At 40.3% G+C, this 24,844-nt stretch overlaps 1 protein-coding gene across 3 annotated transcripts in view; it reads right to left on the bottom strand.

Moving 5' to 3' along the window:
* Window positions 1–24,844, bottom strand: part of ENOX1 (ecto-NOX disulfide-thiol exchanger 1) — a 356,835-nt gene that overhangs the window by 159,751 nt on the left and 172,240 nt on the right. The window contains exon 1 of one of the 3 annotated variants that reach the window (XM_030234653.2): window positions 16,817–16,952. The exons of the other annotated variants lie outside the window; for them this stretch is intronic. The gene's annotated coding sequence lies outside the window, so the exon portion shown is untranslated. Of the gene's footprint in view, window positions 1–16,816; window positions 16,953–24,844 lie in introns of those variants that run through there. 3 annotated transcript variants of the gene reach the window in all.

The raw sequence follows: 24,844 nt of genomic DNA, 5'->3' as shown, positions 1-24,844 counted from the left end.
GTCCCAAATGAAAAGGATAAAAACACTAGTTGTAAAGCCAGATGTTTTGACAATAACCATAAGGTGATGTGGTAGGCAGAAAAACTCCATATATGATATTTGTGTTAAACTGCCCTGGTTCTGTGCTAGTTCCTACTCTCTTTTTCAAAGAAGGACAGAAGCATTTATTGTGATATAACCAGCTTTAGAAAAAAATGTAAACTTCCTTTACAGTTTAAAGTTTTTCACCCTCATTCACTTCCCAGGTTGTTTCATCCCTAGAAGCAGTACTACTGTAGTGTCTGTCATGACTGCAACCTAGTTTGATCTAACAAATCAGGGACATTTCATCTTTTTCTTATTTTCCTTCATGAGACAGGTTTGTTCTGTTTCCAGACTTTTATTACAGAACAGATATATTGATGTCCATTGAGCTGGTTTTGCTGGAATAGACTTAATTTCTATTTTTCTTCACAGTAGCAGGTATGGGGCTGTGTTGTGAATTTGTGAGAAAACAGTGTTGATAACACAGGGATGTGTTTGTAACAGCTGAGCAAGGCTGACAGTGAGTCAGGGCCTTTTCTGCCTCTCACTCCAACAGAGAGAGGGCTGGGGGTGCACAAGGAGCTGGGAGGGGACACAGCTGGGACAGCTGACTCCAACTGACCAAAGGGATATCCCACAACATACGGTGTCATGCTCAGCATATAAAGCTGGGGGAAGGAGAGGGAAGCAGGGAATGTTAGGAGTGATGGTATTTGTCTCCCCAAGTCACCATTACATGTGATGGAGCCCTGTTTGGGGATGGCTGAACAGCTGCCTGCCCCTGGGAAGTGCTGAATGAATTCCCTGTTCAGGTTTGTTTGTGTGCTCAGCTTTTGCTTTACCTATTAAACTTCCATTATCCCAGTGCAGGGTTTTCTCACTTTACCCACCTTATTCTCTCCCTCATCCCACAGGGAGAAGGAGTGAGGGGATGTGTGGGGCCTAGCTGCCAGATGAATTAAAACACAGCATCCATATAACACCTAGCTTTCATATTCTATATGTACATATTCCATAAACATATCCTATCCTTTGCTGTAATTTTCTACAAAATATATTGTGTGCTAAATAAGAGAACATTCTTCCATGCTATAAGAAATTCTGACATACAAAGTCTGTTTTACCACCCTAAATCAAGTCAAATGTATTGACCAGGGTTTCAGCTCATGTTGCAGCTTTTAAAAAAGTTTATAAATTCTCTACTTACAAATGGAAGAAAAGAAATTTCAAGGAGAAACTTCTTAATTTGTAAAGGCACGCTTGGGTTATTTCATTGAAAAATTGCTTAAAACATCATTGTATTTCAAATAGAACTAGTTTTAAATCTCAGTTTTTGACAAGAGTTTTTAAAAGTCTTGACTTTAATAACTTCACAAGGAAAATCTTCTGGGGCAAAAGTATTGCAAAAGCAATACTGTGCAAAAGACATGCATCTTGTAAGATGTAGATTATTAGAAACAACAAGAAGAAATGCTTACATTTATATGGAAAAGCAGACCTATTGGTGGTAATAATTACATTTATTATATTTGATCTTATTTTCAATATGAAAGCAGGCATGTTTTAATATTCCAAACAACCACAGAATACTTTCATTTGTTTTGTTCATTAAAAAGAAAAGAGAGGAAAACACTGCAAATAAATCTCATTCATGGATACAGATATCTCAGCTCATAAAATCAGTGAGCTCTCAGCACATGTTTTCTACTGGGTATTATAAACCAAATGTATAAAATGCATGGTTCCAGAGAGAAGTATATGGTTTTGCAGTTCACTGAATCATTTCTTTAGCAACATTTCCATTTCTCATCTGTGTAAGTAAATGAGAGCAAACCCAGTAGGTTCTGAAAACAGACAGAACATTTCTCCTTTATTTAAGAGTTAGAGAAAACCAGCAAACTACACAAAAATAACAGAATTCATAGAAGAACAGAACAACATAGGCTGGGGGAATCTTTGGCAGTAACTTGGTACAATTACCAGCTCTAGGTGTGACCAAGTCAGATCTGGTTGCTCAAGACTGTCAGGTTTGAATCTCTCCAAGTGCAACCTGCTCTAATGCTTGATTACGTTACTGTGATTTGTTGTGGTTGGGTTTTTCTCCTCCTAATATCCAAGTGGGATTTCCCATGTTGCAATTTGTGTCCATTCCCTCTCCTATCACTTTCCCCTTGCAAGACATCTGGTAAGGGGCTTCCTTATATCCCCATTAGACAGCTGAAGACAACATTTAGATCCTGAAGATACCATTTACAACTTTCCTCAAAACTCTTTTCATCAAAAATCTTTTGTGGCAAAGCTATTGCAGAGGCATGCTGTGCCAAAGACATAGCTCCACGAATGTGCAGAAGGTAACAGCTGAGGAGAACAACACCAAACACACTCCGTTGTCTCAGTTCCATCGTGTGTGTCATACTCTCTGTCACCGCTCATGAAATCTCTGAAGTGTTTGTTACAAAGACAGAACACACAGGTGAAGTCCAAGCAGTGGCCAAGCCAGCTGACAGATTATCACCTACTTCCAAGGGCCTTTAATCAAGTCCTTCTTTTACATGTGTACCTGAATGAGCAGTAGGAAAGGCAGCAGGAGGGAAAGATTGGGTATATCACAGAGTTGTTTAGTTCAGTACCTCTGCTTTCAGTTTAAAGATTTTTGCATAATTGGAATTTAAGCATTTCAGTCCTTATGATATCAGACATTATACACCAATGTCTTCAGAAATAAGTATCTAAATGTCCTGGTACATAATTTGGTTTAAGATGAAATGGCACATTACATCCATCTGTTCTACAGCAGGAGTGGAAATCTTTAGATTCAATTTGCCAAGTATTTTGTTCTTACCTGGTTACTGCACCCAGTGACCAAAGTACAGTGTGTACAAATAGCTGGTAAGTGGGAGAGAGCACATTGTCACATTGCTGGCAAAACACTGATCATTGAATTCTTATTAAAGTTCTAATGTTTAGCAACATCTTAACTTTCAGCTTTCAGCAACGGAATTCATCTATATCTCTGTGTACCTTTATTCTCTGACATTTCATGATTTCCCTTGAGACTCTAAGGAAAAAGAAGCTATTTATACACACATCAGATCAAAAAATTGATTCACTTACCAAACAGAAACATGAACTAATAGGATGGTGAGATTGTGAATCACATATTCTGGGACTTTAAGGCAAGCTGATAGTCATAAAATGAAGTTCCCTGGAGACACTGAAACCCAGCAGAGCATATTAGAGTATATTTTCTGAATAATTTGTTATTTTTTGTCCAATGAAATACATATTTTGAGTCAAACTTAGAATAATACAATTACTTCTGTCATCATCACATGCTGATTTGACTGCATTTTAGAAAGTCAGCTACCAAATAGAGAATTTGCAAGTATTCCTTCAAAAACACCACAAAACCTCCCACCACTAAGCCAGCTCCAATCTTCCCTGTTCCCATTCCTCTCAAGCAAGAAGTGCATTCACTAGCTATTAGATATGAAGTGGCTGTAAGTCATTAGTATTTCACTTTTTCAAGGATCTTATTTTTTTCCCTGTGTTTTTGAGGGCAGTACAACATTTGCTGTATGTGACAGACATCTGCAAGAAATGTGAACCCATACAAAATTTCAGCTTTCAGACAACTCAAGCTAAATTATAAACTTGAAGTTTCAATATAAGCTTGCTGCTCTATGCAGCAAAGACTCAGTGCAAAATAAGGCAATACTCTGTCCTAGAGAGCGTGTTAGACACAACTAAAACAAGCTGCTGTTCTTGAAAGAGGAAGTTCTCATCTGCTGATTCCTCTATTTCTTTTACTAATCACTCCTTGAGTTAGTTGAACCTTCTGCAATACTGTGATGGAGTGAAATTTTGACTAGTAATATAATTTGAAAATCTCCTGAAAAAAGGAAGAGGTTCTTATTTTATTTTGATACATTTAGATACAATGAAGAATAAAAAGAAGATTTATTGAATTTTAGGAAACAGAGGGTCTGGCACTTCAGACATGGAGATGATGACAGAAAATGTGCTTTGTACTCTATAGCACTCTCTCTGGACCATGTGGATGAGAAGATCTCAGTCAGACCAAAAGGGAGCTAACACCTTGAAAGTAAGATAGAAAAGTCTTCATCTGATTTCTCAGGAGGAGAGCTTCCAGTCAAAGAGGACGTTTACAGAAGGTTGAGAGATGTAATTAACTACTGGCATCTTTAGTTGGCTTGAAATGACAGACGTGTTCTTAGCCCTCTAAAAGCTCTTAAGACCTTTCTCAGTTTAGGCCCTATGAGCCTGAACTTATTTTGAAATGAGTGGCTTTATGGCAAAGCTGACCTGGGAACTTGCCTGTAGCAGACTCTCTGTTCTTTGCATAGACAGAAATTAAAAGCTGACACACCAGAAGCATACCAAGGCAAGTCTGGGAAGGGATTACACTCAGGAAGATTGCTCAGCAGAGACAGAACACAAACCAGAAACATGGCACTGGATGGCGCAAGACAAACTAAGCAAGAAGAAATAAATTTGTGAGTTAAAACTGCAGAGATCAAGCAGATGCTTCACAAACAAATGAGGTATGGAGGGAGGTTCCCATGTCTTGTGGGAGTTTGGCTGAAAGATGGAGTGGGAGGAGGAGAAACCCCAAATAAGATGTGAGAATGATGAGAGAAGAAGCACAAAAGCAAAGGGAGAAAAAAAGGTCAGTAAGACTGAAGTAAAATTAAAGTGAGGTGTTCCGAATACTCTCATAGCTATTATATAAACTACATACTTTATCCACCACTTAGCTGTTTAAAAAAAGAATTGTGTTATTGAAATCAATATAAAACTGTCAAGGTGCTCCACACAAACACAAGTTTGGGTAATGTACCTGCCCTGCAATATTTACCATCAATCTGAACTTGGTAAAACTCATCCATTCTGTCATAAATAACTGCCCAAAACCTCTGCCAGATCGGCACTATTTCCAAATTTCAGCTATATTTACACACCCACAGTTAGCAGCTGACAAGTCATATATGAGGGAAATTGCCTCCCTCTAAAAAAGAGCTGCTGTCAGAGCTGCTCTGTTCCTCATGGAAATAATTCAAAGGAGTTGTCATGAAAGAGCAGCTATACCCAGAATAGTTACCACAACAGACATTTTTACTCAACACCTATTGCAGTATTTTTGCACTACTTTTGTTCAACTGCTGAGTTAAGTACCAAGGATAAGTTTCCTTTTTTAATTTTTTTTAAACTCCTCATAACTTCATGAAGCTACCAGAAAGAAAAGAAAAACAAAGAAAAAAAAAAAAGATTGAAAGGTCAAGGCAGTGTTTTTAAGCTAAAACTTCAAACACAGGCAGGTAGACACTGTCCAGAGATGGGCCCTACGTACTTTATTAGTTCTTGATATGCACTGTCAGTGCTTGGAAAGGTAGGGATGAGATAAGCAGTCTCACCCTATGTCTTGGCACTGCAAATCTGGTGGAGAAGAGGAGGAAACTGCTTACATTTTAGAAGCTGCCACCTGCACACCTAATTCTGGCAACAGCTCCAGCACCTCCTCTGGGAGGACTCCCTGTATTTTCTTTTTCTCAATTTTTTTTTCCTTTTCCTCCTTCAGAGCACCAAGAAGGTGGGGAGGCATCATTGGAGATGAATGGGGATGGCAGACTGGCTTTTATGAGCCGGAGTGACAATACAATGCTGGATGGTGACAAGGCTGCAAGTTCCAGGAAATATGAGCTCAGAGACTTATATCCCAAAGAAAGGAGGATGCAGAGGGAGAGGGATTTTCTAAGGAGAAAAGAGCCCTCACTAATCATAAAATGGCTTGGCTTGGAATGTACCCTAAAGAACATCTAGTAATAACCCTGCTGCCATGGGTAGTGATACCTTTCCCTAGACCAGGTTGCTCAAAGCCCCATCCAACCTGGCCTTGAACACTTCCTGGGATGGGGCATCCACAGCTTCTCTGGGTAACCTGTTCCAGTGCTTGCTACAGCCTCCTGCACCTTCCCCTGAGCCCCACTGTCTCTGCAGGGCTCCTCACTCCTTTTCCCCAGCAGTTCTTAGAGAGTTGATGGGGCAAGTTAACTTTCTTCACACACAGCTGACCCCTTGTCTGTCTAGGACATCTCCAGCAGCTCAACTACTATCTCAAAATGCTTTCCCTTATTCTCTGCATCCCAAGTTCACCCTGTTACTGTAGAGCCTCAGGCTCTGTCTACAGAGGCAGAAAACCTTGCGCTGGTCCCTCATAGAGTTGAACATCTGAATGGCACATGCGTCCCTCTTGTGACACGTGTCACCTCTTCAGCTGGGCAAAGAGACACAAGAAGGCAACATGCCCTCACATCCAGTTTTCAAGCCCTTGCAGTGACATGCCACTGGGCATGGGGGATACTAAAATATAGTTGTACCACCCAAAATGGCACTTTATGCCTTCATTTTTTTCAGGGTAAATCCTAAATGGAAATTTCCATAATTTTGCTTTGAAAGTAATTTTAGTAACTGCTTCATTCCCTAGTCTAAGAAAAGGGAATACCATAAATGTCACAGTAATTTCAGTTACTTACAAAAACATTCATAGAGATTTTATTATCACCTCCTATATGTGAGCAGTATTGCCGTAAGTAAGCGAATCTGTAAAGAACAGGTTTTATTGTAAGGTAATATTAACCTTGGTGAAATAATCAGTAATAAAATCATAATTTCACTCCTGAAATCTCAGGTTTGGTTGACATAGATACTTGTTCCAGACAAACCTAAGATAAAAAGATGATATGCATTGAAAAAACCTTGTGAATTTAGGATAGCTAGTGAATTTTGGATCCACTGAAAGCATTGCAATGAAATGAAATATAATACTTCCCTTTGTGCCAAATATTCTGTCTGGTTTTGTTTGGTTCACATAACAACTCAAAATTCAGGTATCCATTCTTTTCAAAGCAGCAGCTCACAATTTCAGATAGCAAACATGAATAACTGATTTTATGCCTATATATATATATATATATATATATACACACACATAGACATGCCAGCCTTTGGACTGTGCTGTGCCACAAGTTATCACAGCTGTAAAACAGGCTGGATAAACTTGAAAAGAAAATATGGACAGAAATCCTTTGCTGAACAGCATGCCCAGTAATGATCTCAGCTCTTAACAGGATGACAGAATTCCCAGGATCTGCAAAAGTCCCACCCTGCTGTATCAAAGTAGGTTTCCTTTCCCCTCTTACAATTTTTCAGACTTGGGTCCATCACTCAATGGGTTTGAGGGCTCGCAGTTCATCATCTTGTTATACAGACAGTCAGGATGGGAGAAAAGATGGGAGACAAACTTAGTTAATTTATCCTAGGCTGGCAGTCCTCCTCCTGCAAAGCATCCAGTGCCTGCCTTGGCTCACTCTCACAGGTTCCCTAAGCCGTGATAGAATGATATGGACATAATCCCTGGCATTTTGTCACTGCTGTCCAAAATGTTCTCAGCAGCAACAGTGAGTATTGTCCAACATAATCAGACATTGAGTAATGTGAAGCTAAAATAAGACAGAGGGACCAAACAATAATAGCCAAGGCTCCCCTCCACAAATGGATCCAGTCCACGAACCAAACCAGATGTACAAAATGCTCTCACAACCAGCACCACGCATTAAATCCACACCCTCCTACCCAAGAGCTCTGCTGCGTGTTTGGCAGTCTCTCCCCAAATGTTTAGCTCCCTTGTTCATTTTCTCCTTCAAATAACTGATAATGATGAGAAGCAAACGTACCCACAATTTGGGGGACAGGAGTGGCTTCCAGAAGGAAGAGCACATCTTTTTATTTTTATATCTATTTGATGCTCTAAAATATGCATTTCTCTGGCTGTCTTTTTCTGATCACACTTCACTCTTGGCCAAGAAGTAAGCCGAGTAACACTCTTCATAGGCTGCAACTAAAAGAGCAAACCAAAAAGCATTGCTAGTACCTGGATAAACAGCCATTAATTATTTAGGTGTGCATGCCAGTACTGGTCCATCTGATTCTGAAACAGAGCCTGGGCACATATTCCAGGAATGTTCGAGATGGGACGCACTCAGTACTTTTACAGAAGGATGATGAGTGCAAGTGCCTTATATGTCAATATGGAAGGCTACACCAAAGTGTTTGTCAAGCTTTGAACACAGATCAGTTCTGTAGCAAGAAAGTTTGATTCACCTATTTTGGAGGGTAATAGATAAATGCTGTCCATTACCCTACAAGACACCAACCCCTGAAAATCATAGCACAGTTTTATCCAAGATTGTTCTCCTCATTGTAAAGTGAATATGGTGACAAAACCTGAGGTAAAGCCTGAAATACACTTGCTGGCATGTGGAAAATAGGAATAAACTATACACCCAAGCTCATACCTGCCCACTAGCAGATGAGCTGTGAGATGAGATGAGATGAGCTGTGAGACAGGAGATGTTCGTATCACTCAGGCCACTGCTTCATCTTCTCTAGCATCATGTCCCTGGATTTTTTTTTTGAGACCGAGCACAGGTATGAAGCTACTGACCTAGCCCTATCAAGGCTGACCATTCTTTACAGAGTAACATAGAAAAGAAAATAATACAAGAAGTCAACAAGCATCTGCTTTTTAAACCTTTATCACACCTTTAGGGGACCTTCTTCATCCCCTGAGCCCACTATTTTTGTAACAGGGACAGCTGCACCTACTGAAGTTGTACAGCTGCACTACAGAGGACCTCTGGTTTCTGTGAATTTGAGAACAGCAAGCAAGGAAATAGCTACATGTGGTTACCATTTTGTATCTCTATCCTTTTTTTTTGCCTTTATAATCTGCACAACATCTTTGTTGGAACTTCTTAATATTCATTTTAAGTCCAGCAAGTATGATAAAGTAGCTGAGATAAGTTGCCTCACTCGCTTAGACATTACGTCAGCATACCCTCTCCAGAAAAGATAAAATATTTATGATGATTAATACAAAAGACATTACAGACAGAGCACTTCAAGAACATCAGAACAGATTAAAATTTAAAACAATAACATACCTAATAGCTTTCTCTACTTTGGAATCTGAAGGGCTGTACTGAGGGTCTTTTACCACTTGAGAAATAACACTAAAAGACATTCTTGAAGAATTTGTGTTTAGGTCTGATGAGAAAGTCAAGTGAAAAGCATGCTAAATTCAGATTATAGTCTTTTTTAAACTCACCATGGGCAGGGAAAGTTGATGCTGTGTTTAATATCAGCAAGCACCACCTGTGTACCCTGAAGCATTGCTTGTTTCATTGATGTAATGAGAAGCAATAACCCTTGGGAATGATCAGCAGCCATTCTAGTCCTGCCTGACCCATGCCAGCTGAATGTGGTGTAGATGAGCTGCAGTGTGGGACGGAGCTGTGAGATGCCTTGCCGGGACCCTCTTCCCCCACAGCTCAGCAGCTGTTTGTGCTCAGCCTGTTCCTCTCTGCCTGCCTACACTCTGCTGGAGCTCTGCTGTGTGCCTGGCCCCGTGCCTTCCTGGTCCCAGCCCTGGCCAGGAAGGCCACTGCTCCTGCTCTGCCACCCTCAAAGCTTCCCTGGCCCTCAGAAGCAGCCCTGACACAGGGGTGTGTGGAGACATCCTGTATTTCCCATATTATCCTATAATTTCTTGAAAAGGTGCTCTACTGTTTTTTAATAGAATTATAGAATTTTTGGGTAGAAAAAGACCTTCAAGATCATTGAGTACCACCATTAAACTCTAACCCAGCACTGCCACCTTGATAAAGGCAAGAGCTTTATCAGCCTGACATTTCCTGTAAGACTGGCACTTCTTGTAAGTTGAAATGTTCAGCCTGGAGGAGATTGTGGGGAGACTTCATTGTGGTCTTCAGCTTCCTCGTGAGGAGAAGAGGAGGGGCAGGCACTGATCTCTTTTCTCTCATTACCAGTGACAGAACCCAAGGGAATGGCCTGAAGCTGTGTCAGGGGAGGTTTAGGCTGGATATCAGGAAAAGGTTCTTCACCCAGAGCTGGTTGGGCACTGGAACAGCTCCCTAGGGAAGCGGTCACAGCAGCAGCCTGGCAGAGCTCGAGGAGCATTTCCACAGTGCTCTCAGGCACGTGGTGTGACCCTTGGGGATAGTCCTGTGCAGGGCCAGGAGTTGGACTCAATGAACCTTAGGGATCCCTTCCAACTCAGCATGTTCTATGGTTCTATGGAAAACACCAGATCTCTTGAATTAAGTGTTTTTACACACTGACCACAATGCAGTGAAATCTTTGATTTTCCCAGGCTGGCTGAGCTATAAAGACAGGCTGCAGCTGTGGCCTTCAGGATGGAGAAGTGTTTGCTGACACAAACAGCTGAATGTTCCCACAGCCCATCCTGGTGCGGTGGAGGGAGGCATTCAGAGTCTGAAATGCTTTTGAAAGTAAGGCTGTGCAAGAAAAGCAGGGTGGTATCTGCTCCAGACCACAAATACTCTGAGGAAAATGCTGACGAGGGATTCCTCAAACATCTGTTTACACTGTGTAGGAGACAAATCTGAGTTACCACAGAGGACTTAGTAGCACATGCTGGAGGCTTTGTGCTGCCTTGAAATAAATAAAAAGATTTTAAGAATTCTACATAAGGATGTTTTCTGAAATCAGTAAGCATTCAGCTTGTGGAAATTTTATATTATACCTAATCCTGAATGATAACATAAATTTTACCACAGAACTAAAAATTATCAGTTGCTTCCTTATGAATGTCACCTTTTGCTCATCATGTTTCTTAATCACAAACAGGATAATATGAAAACAAATATACCTGATGTGTTAAAAGGATTCATTTAGCAACCCTGAGAACAATTACGAGCAAATTCACCTGGGAGAAAGAGTTTATTTGGGAAAAAGATGAAAGCTGAGACCCGTTTAAGAACATTTTATCAGATGCTAAAAAAAGCCACTAACAAAGAAAAAAACAAAAGAATACTTGTCTGAATCATCACAATGGCCTAGTGAAGTAAAAATAGATATAAAAAATAATCCACATCCGGGAACACAGGGAAATGGATTGCAATTAATATACATTAGGTAATTAAGAAAAAAAGGAAAGAAGGGAAGAAAATCAATGTTATGTAGACTAAAGGACATCACCAACTTTCTAAGTATGACAAGCAAAAGAGCAATGTCAGCAATTTGATTAGTACTTTTCTGGACAGAAGTTACAGTAATGCCAATAAAGATGGAGGAAAATTAAAAACGCTCGATTAATAGATCACTTCTGCTTTTGCTGGTGAGAAGCTTCTCTGGAGTTTACTTTTCCACACTAAGGGCGCCCCTGTGCCAAATGCACTTTTTTATTCTAGTTTCATGCTGGTTCATTTGGATTTTCAAGTGTTTTGATGGTCAGTGTTTTCTTTTTTTATTGTCTTCTACAGTTCTTCCTCAGAGTGAGCTTTTCTTCTCTGTGTCACCATTTGGTAAATGAACCTGAAATGACTCTACAAAGAAGTAAAGTCTGTGACATTCCCAGGAGATGCCTGCAATCCCTCCATCACTGTCCTTAACCCACCCCTGGCATCATGCATAGGTACTTTGATATTTTAATTTACACTCAACTATGATAAATACTTTCTTTGCTTGTAAAGTAACTTGGAATCATATCAAACAGCAGCTGTATCAGCACTTTTTATAAAAAGATAAATTAGGAGGTTTTAAACCACCAGCATTGATTTTTAAATAATCTTAGACAAATAGAGAAATTCCAGAGCAGTGGAAGAATGCTAAAACTATGTCAGTTTTTGTAAAAGGTAAATAGGATGACCAAGGTCCAGACAGACCTATAAGCCCTTCATCAATCCTAGACAAAAAACCCAGAGTGCTTGCTATCAGATTTCATGCCATAAAGCTATTGTTAATCTTGTCCTAACAAGCTTCACTGATGACAGGGGTTTCCTGAACAAGACCACAAAAAAAACCCTAATGGACTTGGTTGAAGCAAAAAGCATCCTGGAACTTGGACCAATTTGGAAAACAAAAGGAGGAAACAGTCATCAAAAAAAAAAAATTAAACCCCTGATAGTATTACTCTTTACCAGTTGTCTTGTATGTTCTCTCCAACTTTACAGGGCTGTTTTCATTTAGACTTAAGTAGACAAAAACAGTAAAGAAGTTAAGTCGAATAATTACACAGCAAAAAGAAAAGTCCCATTTGATGAATCGGGGTATCTTCTAGAACACTATGTTTTTATTTTTAAAATATATCTGAATCCTTTATGCATCTTTGTGTTGCCTCTTTTTTTTTCCAGATCAAGAAGTAAAATTTAAAAACACAAGGAAAAATGCATGCTCTTTATTCAACGTTAAGTCTTCATGGAGTCCAGAGCCTTTAGGCACAGGTGCAGAAAATGACATTTCCTTGTGGATTGCTTTTATATATTTTTTGCACATAGTTCATATTCATCTAACAAGCTAAAGAAATATCAGCACAATGAAGGCAAACAGAAATGGTGAACTTTAAAAAAGTTTTGAGTTTTTAAATGTTTTGAAGTCTATAATGTCATATTTCTTTGGTGATTTTTTTTAAGAAAAGGTGAGACAATCACTGTTGCAAGAAAGAAAACTTCCTAAGAACAAATATTTATGGGGTGTCACTGACAGTTAAAATAAGCTTTTGCAACCTAGGTTAAGATAGACCATAACACAATTTGCTAAGGTATGAATCAACTTTTGGCTGCCTGTATTGTAGTAGCTTGAACAATATTTTCTTTCCCAGAAGAAATAATCTGGCTTCTATATATCAGTCATTTAAAAAGGGGACTCTTGACACGTCCAAAGGCTGTGTTTAGGAAGCATTATTTGCCCATAAGAGTCACAGATCGCTAAGCAGATTTACAGGCTTGTAGAGAAGTTATCCTGGCTAATCTTTGCTTAAGAGTAAGTTGAGTCTGATACGACAGCTAAGCAGCTTTCAGAATTGTATCGAGTTCCGCTTCGCTGCTCATGGTGTCTTTTTTTCCTGCTAAATGATCAATCTCAATTTAGGCATTGGGGGGAAAGGAAAGATGAAAGAGGATGGAGAGAAAGCAGTCCCAGTCTTCACTTGGCCCTCTGTAAAGCCCAAGAATTCCTGATCCACTGATGGTTTCTGTGTTGAATTGAGCCATGAAGAATTCCAAAAGCCTTGCATGAGGAGTGTTTGAACAGGGAGGGATTAACCGTGTCCATCACAGACACTTACAGGTAATAATGCAATACATTAAGAACTAATATATTCAAAGCATCTAAAGACTGCCTCCTGACTGTGAAAGTCACTAAAAATTTAGGTTATTTATAACCAAATATTTTACCTTCTTTCTCTAATTATTCTTCGGAACTTCTCTCTTACAGATAGGGAATATGAAGCATCAAATTCTACTTTCCTATCCCTAAGTATGTATAATTTGTAGAAAGAGAAAGAAATGTTTCAGCACTGACTGATCTACAAATTGAATTACTGTGATCCTCTTTGTCAGGTGAAGAAGCTCAGTCTGCTACTCTTACAAGAAATTAAAAAAAAAGGCACTCATTTATAATTTTTAAAAGAATCCTGCTCCTTGTAAAAGAAAAGTCAGTAAAGTAAATAATCTCTCTACCCATGGCTGCCCAGGCAAGAAGTAGAGAATATAGAGGAAGCCTTCATACCTGGGGCAAACCTGAGTGCTCTCAGGACAGTGAAGATGCAACTCCCAAAGCTGGAAGTCCTCCCCAATAATGCCTTGTCTCCAGCCTGAGAACTAGGACCAGCAAGAGTGCAACAGGCACTTTTGCAGTCTGGGCTAGCATGCAGAGCTAGCTCTAAATTACCTACAGCACCACACTTTCTGGGTGTCACACTCATCCCTTGATTACACCTGGAAGAATATACAAAGCATGGGAAGGCAGTGTACTGTACCCTCCACATGATACTATGTAACCATTTCACCTTGCCAGCAGTCTCTAGCAGTATCAGTCCTGTCTCTGTCTGATGCTAAAACAGACATGTCTGTCCCTCCAACACTCACTGATCGACTACTCTGAGCAAACAAGGGGAATGCCTCGGCAATGCCATCGCAAACCTTGAAAGCACCACATCAGAAATGTTTGTAGAAATACCATTCTTTTTGTGATTATATAACACTGGAAATTTACTCTGCACAGTACAGCCATCAAACATTCTAGCTGCACGTGTTCCTGCATCCCCACTGTTGCAGTGGGCCTGCCAAAGTCCTGTCCTGCCAGCTAGGATTTGACATGCTGTGAAAAGAGACCTTGAAATCAGAGCTGCTGTGCAGCTCCACTTGCTGATAACTGATCTATATGAGATAGCATGACAAAATGTGAACAACGATGCTTGACATCCCACATGCTATCACATGCCAGAAATGTTTGGAGGGTGGAACAGAATGACATAAAAGGAAATTATGTGCAGCATACTTTTCTTTCCATGCTAGTTAAGTGACATTGTTTTCTCAGTTCAGTATGATGCTGTAAGTACAGTATCCTATATATTTTCTATTTAGAAGAGATACACTAATCAGACAGAGGAAAGATTTGACTTCCTTTTATTCCAATTGAAGTTGCATATATTTAAATGCAAAGTACACATAATTTAGGCAACTGCTTGTAAATAATCTCACAGACTAAACCCCAGGCCATCACACTTGTTTCTCTAAACATGGTAGAAGACTTCATTCTCTCCACCTGAATTTTCTCAGCTGATTGAAAGTAAACATATATTAAAGCAAGACTATATATAATTATGTTGTTTCATTAAAGGAACAACTGATGAACACAGAGCTTTTCCCAAATCAGCAATTGAGAGCATTTTGTAGTCTCTCGGAGAAACAAGTGGCTAAAGCACAGACATTACAAAGTTTCATCTGCCAGGGATCAACTACTCTGGGGTATGGCTTCTGCACAGAAAAAGCTTTGCTTCCCTTTCCATTAGGGGTCTGTCTACTCTAAAAATTAGTCCACAGAAAAGAGTGGAGGGGAAACAAGAAACAATCTACCTTGTCCCTATAGAAAAAATGCTTAGCTTTCCTTGGCAGAACTTTTTCCCCTTTACATTTACCAGGTTTTAATTGTTTGGAGTTTGTTTTGGATGTTTCTTTTTCTTTATTTTTTTCCCCAATTCTTTTCCAGCTCTACCCTCAGTCTGAGAAAAATCTAAAATTCCACCCAAATGGCTACTTTCCTACTTAAATATACTAATGACATACTAATGCCTTTCTCACAAGCTTTTGTTTAACATGTTCCTCTCTCTGTTTTCCTGAGGAGTCCCTGTTCCTCTTTGCACCTGGTAGGAAACAAACGCTTCAAGATGCAGAGCATCCTAAGGGCTCCTTCTCAGCTGACGCTGTCATTACACAGATGGTGTGTCATCCCTGGCTGGGCTGTCATTTTATTTATTTTGCTTTTTCTCAGCAGAAACAACAGCCATTGATTCCCTTGCCATGCACCTGCTTTTTTACCTGTCCAATCTTACATCCAAACACGCCACTAATGGCACTGCAATGGATGAGCTGTGTACACTCTAACTCAGGAAGTGATTTGGTAAAATTAACATTTAGAAGCAGGCACCAGTAGTTATTTCACACATTATTAACTTATATTACAATTCAAATAAGCTTACAGCTGGCAAAAAAAGTCTCTTCTGTAAAGTGATCTCAAACATAATAGGCTTAATCAGAGATAAATTAAATTAGTCAGTCATGCATACTACAGCATATTAGCACTGAGTAGTTATTAAATACATTTTCTGTTATCAGTTGTGCAGGCAGTATTGTAGCAAACAAAGTGCATGGGAAAACAGTAAATAAACTTTGTTTGGGAGGCTACATGTTTGACATTTCCAAGGTTTTATCAAATGTTACATGATCTTTGCCACTATAACGGCCACCAGGTTAAGTCCCCATAAATGATTCAACTTCACTCCCAGGCAATTAGCCAAAAGCAAAGCAGACAGAGCTAATGAATACCTAGACAGCAGATGCTCAGCATGGTTTTGTGTTTTGGAGGGGATTTCTTCCATGTCAGTTTTTAGAAAGAAAAAAGCATGGATGGATGAGTCATAGCTGGTACACAATTGATAAAGAGGAGACAGGCAACATTTCTATTTGTTATAAAATTAATCTCTGTGTTTAGGGCTTTTCAAAATTTATTTTCTCCTTTCACAACTACAGTTTGAAAAGGTCTTGTAATTGTGTGCAAATATTGGAAGGCATTGCAGTTGCCTGCTATCATAACTTCCTTCTCTACTGCTGTTATAGCAGCCAGCAGCATCACCTCCATCTCCAGCTGAAAATTTGTGTGGAAAAGAATACAACACAAAATCACTCACATGCACTTTACAGGAAGAATCATTACTTTTGTTATAGGATCCTAAACCCATATTTTTGTTCTCTCATCCGTCTTTCAGAAACCCATCAGTACAGTACTTGGAAATATCATAACTTGCTGAGCCTGACCGGAAGACTTGGGAGCACATCTGACATTCTCTTACACTCTGCACATTTAAAACTCAATGTAAGGTGACAAGAACATTAAGCTGCCCACAGACCAAAATGTGAAACTAATCAGTATCTGTTCTGAGCCACAGGTACAATAATTGGAAAATTAAAGTGCCTGTGAACTGCTAGGGCTGGCTGCATCAGAAAGCAACACCTTGAAATGATTAATGAAGACAAATGTATGCAACTATTTCTATTGACAACAACTTCAGACAATTGTAGGCTGAAAAAAAATAACACTGTAGTTCTCATTTATTTTCTCTAAAGCTTGCTGCTTCCAAGAATCACTTGCTAGGAAATGTGTAGGCACTCACTGGTTAAGAAGTGTTGTAAGTGGGAACTCCTTTAGCTCTGACGTTGAAAACACAACTTCTTCGCTGTGCCTCCTGTAACTGTTGTCTGTGACAATTCTGGTACAGAGGACATCAGTCACGACAGAGGCATTCAACATCACACCCTTCGCCTGAAAATGTTAATATGACCTGTAAAAGTAAAATACCTCAACTAATATGTGATGGCAGTGCTCAACAGACCTCTTAAGAAAATCATTCATGGCAGCGCTGTTTCGAAATGCCCCTTTCTGTTTTACTGCTCCCATCACATCCATCAGTGGCATGGCCAGTACACTGGATGAACAGGATGTCCTAAAGTGCACCATCATGGATGGGGCTACTGCCATGGCTCTGAACTGCACAAAGCAGGGGCTGCTTTTCTTAGGTGTGAAAGGGGGAGTGAGGTTAAAAAACCTTTTTTTGAAAAGCAAATGGTGCATACATACACACACATTTATACACACATATCTATATAAAAATGAGTGTGATTTTTTTCAGTTTCCTCATCCCCTTTAAAGTCCCGATAGTAAAAAAATAAAAATTCCTTCTGTTCTCTGAGACACTGGAGTTGAATCCCAAGCAGAAAAAATGAAACAGTGTCTATTTTTAAATGGAACTTATTGAATCTTATTAAGAGAATCCTGACTCCCAGGATTTTGATAGAATTCCCAAAGTCAAAGCATGTCACATGATTGAAGTCACACTGGAACGAAAAGTTAGCACTACAGGCAATGAGTATCATTAAAGTTTTGAAGAAGAAAGGCTTCACCACTTTGAAGGCAATCTAAAATACAAATGACCAGCCCTGCATTCAGAGTATGTTATGACTATTCAATTATACATTTATTCAGAAGCTTGGAAATGCAACCAACTGTTGTGTCTTTATCAAGCATGAACATGTGTAGCTGTGCTGCCTGTGGAGCTGTATCCATTTCTGCTTTCTTCCCCCACACTTTCCCCCACCATTTCTGAGCAAGACAGTGCTCAATCTTTTTCAGACAAGCCTTCTTCAGGCCAGGCTTTTAAGAAAAGCCATAAGAATGGTCTGCAGGAGACAAGCAGAATTTCTGCATGTCTGTTTATTTCCATTAGAATAGTGTTTGGGATGAAAACACACTTGTGATGATGCAGCTGTGCAAAGGCAGGGTGTTCTCACACTTTACATTTTCTGTCCTTTTCAGTTACCCATGATGAAAAAATATAAAGTACTATTAAATATTTATAGATGTGTTTAAAGTAGAGCTGGGAAAAAAGAGACTGTGACAAAGAAAAGTCTCTGTGTAGATACAGGTCTATATTCTAAATCTAGTCAGTAAAGGCAGCAGAGACAGGAAGTTTTTAACAGCTAAAATATAGAAAATCTGGTTTGATTCTGTAGCTCTTCCAAGAATTTACTGTCTTGGACAATGTCTGACATAAAACAGACAAACCTCTCTGTGATTTTAGATACCATTAGATATGAGGAGAAACCTTGAGCCTCTGTGAGAAACTTTGCACAGGATTTCCAAGGATGCTGAGAACAGAATTTATGAGTGTATATTGGGCTGATAAGTGGGCAGGTGGCTGGACCTAGAGAGCTATGATCAGTGGCACAAAGTCCAGCTGGGACTGGTCCCTTGTGATGATTGATACTAGGGTGAGTCCTGCTCAGAATCTTCAATAATGACCTCGATGGTGGGGCAGGGTGCATCCTCAGCACATCTGCAGAAGATACAAAAGTGAGAGGAGTGAATGGTACACCAAAATGTTGGTCTGCCAAGCAGGGGGCCTTGGACAGGCTGGAGAAATGGGCTGACAGGAACCTAATGCAGTTCAGTTAAGGCAGATGTCAAGTCCTGCCCCTGGGGAGGAATAACCCCAAGTACCAGTGCATGCTGAGCCATAATATCTGGAAAGCAGCTTTACAGAAAAGGACATGGGGAACCTGTAGGACAGGTAATGTCCCCCTGCAACAAAGGCCAACAGCCTCCTGGACTGCATGAGGCAGAGAGTCACCAACAGGTCAAAGGAGGTCATTCTTTCTCTCTGTTGGCATTGGTGAGGCACAAATGAAGAGCTGGGCCTGGTGTTGGGATCTCCAGTACAAGACAAACCATGGACACAATGGAATGGGTCCAGCAAAAGGCCATAAAGGCGCTGAAGGGTCTGGATTATCTTTGAAATAGGAAGGGGTTGAGAGAGTTGGGACTATTCAGCCCGGAGGAAAGGAGGCCTAGGGAATCTTACTCATATGTATAAATATCTGATGGGGTGGAAAACAAAGAAGATTGAACCAGATTCTTCCCAGCAACACCCAGTGACAGGACAAGACAAAAAAGACAAATTGAAACATAAAAAATCCATGTAAACATAACTTTTTTTTTTTTTTTACTTTAAGCATAGTCAAATACTGAGGCAGGCCCAGAGAGGTTGTGGCATCTCCACCCTTGTATATCTTTGACATTCAAGAGGCCCTGGTCCTGCACAATGTGCTGTAGCTGACCTTATTCTGAGCAAAGGGTTGGACTAGATGACTTCTAGAGATGCTTGCCCGCCTTACCCTTTCTGTGACTCTGTAAGGATGTTCAGACAGAAAACATTTATTGAAACGAGGTCAAGTATTGAAAGTGGAAGTACTAGACCTCTGAGATCATGGAGTCCAACTGTTAAGCCAGCACTAAGGCCAAAACTAAACCATGTCACTAAGCACTACATCCACGTGTCTTTTGACCCCCTCCATGGGAGGTGACCCAAACACCTCCCTGAGCAGCCTGTTCCAACACTTGACAAGAAGTGTGAAGAAATTTTCCTAATATCCAATCTCAACCTCCCTACTGCTTGTTACTTGGTAGAACAGACTGACCCATGGCTACCTCCTTTAAGGTCACTGTAGAGAGCTATAAGGTCCCCCTGAGCTTCCTCTTCTCCAGGCTGAACAACCCAACTCCCTCAGCCATTTCTCATTACATCTGCGCTCCAGAGCCTTCATCAGCATCACTCCCTCATCCAACTAAGTAGGTCTCTTTGTCACAGAAGAAGATCAAGTTGGTCAAGGAGGACCTGCCTTTCTTAAAACCACACTGGCTAGGCCTGATTCCTGAGTTACCTTGTACCTGCTGGTTGATGGCATTTCAAGGTGATTTGCTCCATGACCTTTTCCAGCAACAAGGTCAGGTTGACCGGCCTGTAGTTCCTTGGATTCTCCTTCCAGCCCTCTTGTAGATGAGCATCATGTTTGCCAACCTCCAGCCAACAGGGGTCTCCAACATTTAGCCAGGACTGCTGGTAAATGGTGGGGAGTGCCTTGGTGAGCCCTGCCACCAGCTCCCTCAGCACCTCTGGGTGGAGCCCCAGGGGCCTCCCAGCCCTGTGTGTGTCTGGCTGAGGAGGCAGGTCACTGAGCATCCACCCTCGGACCCTCCGGGCTTCGTTCTGCTCCCTGCTCCTGTCCTCCACCTCAGAGGGCTGGGTACCCTGGGAACAGCTGGTCTTACTCTTAAAGCCTGAGGAAAGAAGGGACTAAGTACCTGAAGTCTTTTCTTCATCCTTTGTCACTGTTTCCCACTGCACCCAATAAAGGAGGGTGATTCTCCTCAGCCTTCCTTTAGCTGCTGGTGTTGTTACAGAGCCATCACCAAGAGGCCACAAGACATGAGTGTACATACTGACCTCCTCCTGCACCCCTGGTTGCTGTCTATACCTTGGCCTACACCATTTCTTTGCAGAAAACTAAACATATCAGAAAGAGTCTCATCTTTTTTGTACTGATCCTCGAGGCCAGAAGAGATGTGAAAGAAGCCTCATCCCCTCCTGTTTTCCCTGAAGTCTTGGGATAGTTGAAGAGAGACCATAGCACTTCTTTCACTTTACATGACAGTAAAAACATCTAGATTCTTCCTCCCTGACAGCATGGGAGTAGAGAAAAAACTCAAAAACTCATGGTTTTTCCTGCTTAAATGCTTTCTGTCCTGAATCTCTTTGGACAGGGATTATGAAAGAGAAGCCACAAGGCTTCTCTGCCCAGTACAGAGGGAGAACACTTAGCAGGCGTCTCCCTTGCACATCTTGTGCAGATATTTACACAACATATTATATCTATATATATATAAGAACAGACTGAGTAATTTAGAGAAACAAGGAGAAAACTAGGTGATGGAAGAAGGGTAAAACACATAAAAGAGGATGTAGTGAAGACAGGTGTGAAGGAAACAACATGAAAACAGTTTACTCAAAAGTAAATTGCGCAACCTGACACTTCTTTCACTTAAAGAAAAACATAAAATAAAGAAAGACTGGTCAGCTTTTATCACACTCTTTTCTGGAGCATTTACACGCCAAAGAGTTCACTATTCTGAGGTGCAATTTCATAAGGTCTGCCAAATGCACCAGATTCCCAAAATTATAATGTACAAAGTTTAAACTACAAGTTGATCCTTTTCAAAGTTCTGTAAGAAAGGGCATTTTCACAAGTACACAGTCACAATCTCCCAGCCATCAGTGTCATGGCTTCCATTAAGTAAAATATGAATAAGAATCTGATGACAGAAAAGGAAAATTTTGTTTCTTAAAATGCATTCTGAAGCTCACATCCCATCATCACAACAGCTCTAATGCCCCAGTCAGAGCTGAATAACAAGTAATAGATTAAAAAGCTCTAAATATGCACTTGATAGTCTCCTCTTCCATTACTCTGCTGAACTCTCTGCTCTTTTCCCATCGTTAGTATTAGATAAGACTTACAGGAAGAGATTCATCTCTGACACAGCTATTGAAAACCTGATAGTCTGATTTCCATTATTCAGATTGATTTCTGTCACCTCTCTGAATCCATACTCACAGAAACATAGATTTCTTAACATCCATTACACAAATGCAACTTCATCATTATTCACAAGCATAATACCAGATTCATTTTACACCTGTTTCTTGTCTCCTAGATAAAACCTCTTTTAAAGAGTATCTTCATTCCTCACTCCTGAAATTTTTTCTTTACCCTAAAGCAGCATTGCTTCTAATTAGCTATGATATACTTTTCAAAATCACCTGAAATACTCCTCAAAACCTCCACATTTCCTGTTTTATGTCAGACATGCCTCTACTTTCAGATTAGAGAATTATAGACTACCCCAGGTTTCAGATAAGAAGCACTCGGTGAAGTACTGCATGACCACTGCAAAATAAAAAAATCAGCTTTATAAACAGAGCTTGGAAAATTCACCAAAACTATAATAAACATACATTCTCTTGCATAAGCAGTAAGTAAATTGCCTTATGCATCCAGGTTTTATTGTCTGCTTCCAATGAATTTATCTCATTTTCACTATCAATAAAAAATATGGATTTGGGGAAGCAGAAAATGAGTTTAAGGATAAAATTTTAAAACTCTCATAAAATGATGGATCTACTAAGTAAATACATTGATTTGGAATGTGATGAAATAGCGAACATTACTTGTTGTCTGTGAACATGGAGATGGGCAGAGGTAAAGTCAGGATTCCCCCTAAAAGCCCTGGTTTTCAGCAGTTTCACAATTTGGCCAGCAGACTCTCACTGCAAACTACATTTGGCAAAGAACACTTCAGCCTGGGAGTATTTTCTTGCCACAAATAATTTTCTAAACAAATTAAATCTGGGTCATTTTTATGTAGTTAGCAGAGAAAAGGACTTTTTCTGTGTTTGTTAGTGGTCTTCAAAAAAAAGGGCTTTGATTTTTAAAAATTTGAAACTTGGCAAATGATAAATCCATAGAACTGTGCAGTCAAATCACTTGGGGTATTCTCAAGGCAAACTAAGTTAAAAAATAAACAAAGCATTTGACTAATTAAATAAAATGAAATAAATAATAATAAAAGTCCTAAGGGTTTGACTTGTTGTTTTTGAACAGAATATTTATGGTTCTTTTTTATATGTGTGGCTTTCCAAAGCTATTCTTGTTATCCAAAAGAGATGTAAATAATGTTTTAGCACACTCTTTAGTCCTTCCGCAATGCATAGGTTATAAAGGTGTATTGGAGAGATGACACCAGAGAAAAATAGCCCTCATCATCTCAGCCCATTGCTTTGCTAATCTGCATTGACAATTTTTTCATTTTTAATCCTAAGAAAGGACACTTTAATGTCTGTGTTTAGCTCACCCCTGCTGTCCACCAGTGACTTCATGTGAATTGTTTTATCTTAAATGCAGAAAAAATGGTGACAGAATTAATTCCCAGCTCTGACTAATCAGACTGGGATCTGAAAAGGAGAGGTACATTCCTCTGCCTACATCTTTACCAGTATCAAAAGACTGGCAAACAATGTTAGGCCGCTGTTTATAGTTCTGTTACCCTGCTGATTTCAAAACCTGTAGTATCTACCACAGCTGCACAGACTTTATGTCTTCAGCACATTTGCATAGGTGACAATCACTTGCACACGAAGAATGACTTTGCTGCTATGGCAGTAAAAAAGGAAAGAAAACCCATTTCCCTCTCCTGTTACTGCACGCTCCTATAAACTTATTAAGAACAAAAAGCCTGAATTTACTGTAGACACTGAAGTGAAGTGGATGTATCTCTAAAGAGACAGGGAAAGGGCTTCTCAAAAGATATGCCATTTCACTGTTTGGCATGTGAAAACAAAGAGATATCCATACCTCCAGCTCTTGCATACAAAAGGTTGGCCAATTCCACGTATATTAGTGCTGTTAACTGTCCCTTCTTCCTCCCTGGCTCTGAGGCAGAGGTAGCAGAAGAGGACATGCCTATATTCCACTTACTCCACATCCATCCTACCCATAATATCACATAACCAGTCTGGTTCAATCTAAAATGCCAACCTCTGTGTTGGGGCTTGGCAGGTGTAAGCAGATGATCCCTCTTCTGTGGCTCCTCACTTCTCAGGCAGTGACCTCAGAGAATTACATTTGAATTACCAAGCAATAATTCAATATTTTTGCAAATATCAGAGCACAACCTGTCTGCAAGGCTGGAACTCTGGACCCTTTTGTAAAGCTGACTTTTTCACGAAGTGCAGAAATTCTGCTGTGACACAGAGAGCCTGCAGGTATGGAAAGAGTATCCATGGGCACCTGGGTTTGCATTTAGGTAGATGGACAGGCATGCACAAGGCTGATTTTCATCAAGAGGAAAATGTGACACCAGAGAGGGCTCTAGCAGCCTGGAGAACCCACAAGCACCACCAGATACCTGCAGTCCTTTAGATCAATCTGACAGTATAGTGCAAGTGTTGGAAAGGTGGGTGGGTGGGTGGGTGGGTGGGTGGACGGACGGATGGATGGATGGATGGATGGATGGATGGATGGATGGATGGATGGATGGATGGATGGATGGATGGATGGATGGATGGATGGATGGACGGATGGGAGTTTTGTGCATTTCTGAAACAGCTCTTGGGTGCTGGGACAGCCTTGATGGCTAGAAGGACAGATGCACATGATTAAAGGTAAACACCTTGCACAGAAGGTGTTTCTGTGCCCTAGTGGATTCTCTGGTGGCTAGCAGTGGAATACCTAGCTGGGGCTTGAAGGGTAATAACTGTCTCTCAGTACAGAAGCAGGATGTCTGAGGAATATTTTGGAAGTGCTGGCAGTCATGCCCTTTGAAAGAGTCGAGCTCCTAAATGAATGTCTGTGACTTTTCAGTGCTTTGCCGTGTCACATGAAGGATTAATCTCTCTGGGGAGGTTGGACTGGATTAGGTGGTTTGTTCAGGGTTGGCAAGAGTGTTTTTGCAAACAGTGCCAAGGCTGGAATAAACTGGAGCACAGCTATACTGAAATGAATTAAAATGCTCAGATATTCAGGAACTCCAGCAGCTTTCTGAGGTTTGTTACTTCAGTAACAATTTTTCCAAGGTTTAGGAGAAACAGCTTTAAGAACAGATCTTTCTTAATATTCTATATAAAATAACAGCATTTAAATGTAACATTTTACAGCTAGGCTGTATTGAGTTTTATTTAATACTTGTAACAGAAGGGGCTCATCTGGGAATGTGTTCTTTTGTTATGAGAAATGGTACAAACACAGGAGAA

Source organism: Serinus canaria, chromosome 1, assembly GCF_022539315.1.
Source record: "Serinus canaria isolate serCan28SL12 chromosome 1, serCan2020, whole genome shotgun sequence".
NCBI classification, from domain to species: Eukaryota; Metazoa; Chordata; class Aves; order Passeriformes; family Fringillidae; genus Serinus; species Serinus canaria.
The sequence above is the reverse complement of the archived record's forward strand: the minus strand, read 5'-3'. Positions and strand labels throughout refer to the sequence as shown.